Source organism: Brachyhypopomus gauderio, chromosome 1, assembly GCF_052324685.1.
Source record: "Brachyhypopomus gauderio isolate BG-103 chromosome 1, BGAUD_0.2, whole genome shotgun sequence".
In the NCBI taxonomy this organism is placed as follows: domain Eukaryota; kingdom Metazoa; phylum Chordata; class Actinopteri; order Gymnotiformes; family Hypopomidae; genus Brachyhypopomus; species Brachyhypopomus gauderio.
This window is the reverse complement of record NC_135211.1, coordinates 42,951,939-42,956,903: the sequence shown is the minus strand read 5'-3', so window position 1 is coordinate 42,956,903 and position 4,965 is coordinate 42,951,939.

The following is a 4,965-nucleotide window of genomic DNA, read 5'->3' as shown; positions in this document are numbered from 1 at the left end:
CATTTTAGAATCAACATGTAAAATAGTCGGATGGCTCTTTGCACACACAGCACAAGTTAGAGGCTTATCGCATGCCTTACTCATATGACCTGGCATGAGGCAGCGAAAGCAGAGTTGATTTTTCTTTACAGCATCAAGTTTTTCTCTATGTGTCATTTGCTCAAGAGCAGAACATTTTAGCACTGAATGTTGGCCTTTACACACAAAGCATGTTCCATGGTCATACTTCTGTACAGGTGGACCCTTACACTGATATCAGGGTGCAAAGGAATTTGATGGTCGGGCAGCAACGGTAACATGCCCTCTTCCTGAAGGCCTGGCCTTGGGAGGTGTGGTATGATGGTGTGCCCTGCAAATCTCCAAAGAGAGGGTTGGACATAATTTTCACCTGACGTTCAATGAAAGTCACAAAATCAGCAAACATGGCCCTTGTGCCACGCCTCTCCTGAAGGTCACATGCAACCGCGCTCCATCTCTCCCTCATCTTGTACGGCAACTTCATCATCATCAAGCGCAGATTGGATGGCACGTTCATCTCCTCTAGATACTGCAGATCTTCCATTACATTACAGCAGTCTCTTTGGAAGACAGACAAAGACTGCAAGGCATTAACATCATCAGGTTTCACCGTAGGCCAGTGGTTCCCAAAGTGGGGGGCGCGCCCCCTAGGTGGGGCGCGGAGCTATTGCAGGAGCTATTGCACATGTGTCAATATTAGGGATGCACCGATTCCGATATTAATATCTGAAAAAATTCTAGATCGGGTATCGGGGACAATGTGACCGATCCATAAAAACAGATCTATTCACTCTAATTCTATGCTTGTATTGCTTGCTTTTCGGAGTTAGTTCAACCCTAATACTCGCGCTGGTGGTATTCCACTTAGTCCGTTTATTTGCTGGTTGACCAAAATAAACCTGGGCTCCAGCAATACTTCACTGTTCATACATGAACTGGTGAGTTGTCCAAAGGCTCATTTAATGCGTTACTTACAGAAATAAATTAAAGAGCAGTGGTCTGACTCGGTCTACGGCAGAAAGCTAAAAAACAATATTCCATACGCACGCTCAACTCGCTCCCTTAAAGAGACAGTACACATATTTCTGGCCGTTACATGCTTTGTGCTCTGCGTGATGTCTGCGCTTGCAAACTAGCCGCATATGTATTGCTGTTTCTCTTATTTCATCTCCTTATTTATTTTAAATTACATTTAGAATTCTTGAACCATTTAAAATGTTTCTTGCAGTTAATTTTTTTCATGTTTGACCAAAGTTGTGAACCTATTGTTTTTGTAAGTTTTCAACACATCCCTAGTCAATATGGGGGGGGTGTAGGGGGGGGGGCGCAAAAATATTCTCATCTACTAAAGGGGGGCACGGCAGAAAAAGTTTGGGAACCACTGCCGTAGGCCATTGCACAGCCCTGTCAATATAAGCTGCCGCGATCTTCATTTCATTACCAAAGTACTCCTTTAATAAATATTTCGCTCTGGCATAGCCTTGACCAGGAGCCATGTTAAAGCAGCTCCCAACGAGCTCTCTTGGCTGCCCTCTTGTGTACTGATCAAGGTAGTACAGGCACTCTTCTTTGTCAGAAGATTCTTTTCAATTGCCTGTTCGAAAGCTCTGATAAAGACAGCATACTTCAATGGGTGTCCATCATACTCCGTAATAACTCTAGGTGGAAGAGAGGCTAGAGCTTGATTATTAACCAGCTGAGCCGTGATGTTATTCTGACGCTGCATGAAATCGTACACTGTGGGTAGATGGTTATGGGGGGACTGGTGGTTACCAAAAGACATGGCATGGCTTGCCTGTGTCCGAGTAGATGGATTCATACGTGCAGATGGCAGTAGCTGATGCTGCATCGGGACTGGATTGTGGCTCCTGGGTCCACAGTTATCACTCGATACGGCCGGTGTACGTGATGGTATCTGCACTGAGGGTAAAGGGTTATTAAGCCCATATGAAATGCATTTCTCTTTAGGCCTCACCACCAGTGAAGCTACATTATCCTGGTGGAGCACCTCAGGCTTAGGGTGCCAAACAGGAACATTAGATGACTGTAACTGTGCATGAAGATAGGCGTTCATAGCATTGGCTCCCTCCCCCTCATCATCATCATCATCACCACCATTTTCTAAGACATACAACTTGGCTGTATTAGCTTCCAACTTTGCCTCCATTTCCAACCGTTCCTTTTTTCTCCTCAGTCTTGCCCTCTCAATTTGCAGAGCTTCTTCCTCAGCATCCAAATCATGCATCCTTTTTAAGACAGCAGCAGATTTTAACAGAGCAGCCCTTTCAGTTTGTGTGTGTTTGTCCTGCACCTGCAGAAAGACATGTCCCGCACTGTTTTCAAAAGAAAACATCACAAATGCTGGACTTATTTGTTTCTTTGTTAAAATACTGATATGATACAATGCTGAGATAGAAATTCTGTTAAATACTGAATCTATTAAACACTTAATAGAAGTAAACACAAAGATAATTTTTATGTTTTACTCAAACTGATTAAGAAATGTGATGACTCACTTTATCTTGGAAAGGATAAAAACATCACTTCAATTATTGCTTAAATATACTGTTAAGACAAATGTTAACTTTATAAACTTTATGTAACTTGGTTACATATTTTATGATATCTGTGGGTCACTCTGGTTAAGTAACACGCGTAGACCATATGTACGGTTAAATAACACACGTAGATCACATGTACAGTTAAGTAACACACATATAAGTAACAAATATGGACAACATGTACGGTTACATAACACACATGTACAGTTAAGTATCACATGTGGACCACATGTACAGTTAATTGACATGTGTATACTTAAGTAACATACATGGACCACATGTATAGTTATCACATACGTGGATCATATGTATGATTGAGTAACACACGTGATCCACATATACAATAACGTAACACACATGTGGACCACATGTATGGTGAAGTATCACACATGTACCTCATGTACAGCTAAGTCACATATGTGGACCGCATGAGCAGTGAACTCACACATATGGACCACACGTGAGGTTAAGTAAAACACACGTGGACGTAAAGACGATGTCTTGTTTTATTTTTCCTGCACATGGAGGCCACTGCAAATGACACTCAGCACAGATTTTAAAACCTTGACCAAAATACATATTTCAAAACAAATAGATCATTTAGGCACACAATGGGAGTCGTAGAGCAGAGGTACTGAGGGCCTGCCGCCAGGTTTCTTTACGTGCTGATAGCTAAAAGCAGATCCTTCCAGATCCTTCTAGTTCTACAGCTCTAACTTCAGAGGTATTTCCCAAAATGTTAGTAATGTGTGATACTCGTACCCTTAATTCAAAATGTAGAAGAATAACATGTTAACTTAACATGTTTCAAGTCACAGGCTAGCATGTAGCAAGAACTATGACAAGAACTCACGCAACCAGTAAAAGTCTCTGCTCACATCTTAAATATTGAAATGACAAAATAAAAGTCTTTTTGTTACAAATGTGTTCGAAATTCCGAAACCCTTAAATGGTGAGCACAATAAAAGTCAGACGCAGTTGGGTTAGATAATAAAGTACAATGATTTATTTCAACAAAGCATGGATTAACCCCTGAGATCTCCGTTACAAACACGCCAGGTGTCTGTCACAGAGAGAGCTCAGAGACCCTTCTCCAAGAGATCCCTGTTACAAACGCACAAGGCGTCTGCAAGAGAGAGCTAATTCCCCATTCCGAACTCTCATCTTTTATATGTTTAATCATCAATACACACGGTGCCCACGAGGTGAACACGAGGTGATCAACCAAATGTGATTGGACAATACGTGAAATAATTAACGCTGATTTGACAGATGCATATGATGCATGTCCCCTCCACGCTCAGCATCCTCGTGATGTCATGACAGACTGAGTGTTGCCAAGTAGAGATTTGGCGCCAAGTAGAGATTTGGCGTCCCCAGCGAGGTCAGTTTAGGAACACCAGAGGAACATCAGATTAGGCCTCAGCCGAGGCCAGAGAACACACACACACACATCTGAGGCCTACTGAAGTCACGAGAATGGCTTCAGTGCCATGATCAACACACGTATATGTAAAAGATCTCTAACACCTATCCCTAACGTGTTTAATGTATACTAAGAAAGCCTGACATAAATGGAAATCACCAAATTTCCACCACATTTCCCTCCTTTTTGTAACGCCTCTTTTACCGCCCTGCGAACTTGTGACGAGAGAGGACAAGTTTGCACAATAAATCAACATGGCATCATTGCACTCGCTCGTGGTGGGTGCAGAGGGTCGTTCTCACCCGATGCCTGTATTTGGCGGCCTGCCAAATAAGATCTCATTGGTATCATACATCATACATTGTTATCATACATCTCCCCTGTTGACACATGATCTTCACCGTGTGTCAATTGTGCATCACCCAGAAAAACAAAAACCCAACAACACAGACCCTTTTTTTTTTTTTTTCAGATAATAAAATAAAAACAGCCTCAGTATGAGTTAGCGGAAGCATTTCTTCGTTGCAAAGCATAGGAAAAGTTTGTGTCTTACCTGACCCTTCCGGAACATCACCAGTCGACCCCTCCGACCGTTAGTCCCCACCTTGACTTTGCTGACCTTGCCTCTCACGCTTATCCTGTCTTCATGGACACTCCCTTGACCAGTGCCCTTCTTTTTCACAGATGTAACAAGCGTTGTCGTCATCTTCTCTCCTGTGGTTCTTCACCTTTTTAGTCCTCTTCTGCTCTTTCCAGTCTTTGCCTTTTCCATCGCCTCTCACCAGTTGAACCATGGAAAGTTGTGTTTGCCGCGGTTCTTTGTCTTGCTTCCAGGAACTCACCCTTTTCTGTCGCTTTTCCGCATGGATAGCATGCTGCACAATCACCTCCATCTTGGCTTTCTCCCACGTGTGCAAGTGTCCTTCAGCTTCTCGGATATTTCCGGCTTCAGACCATTGA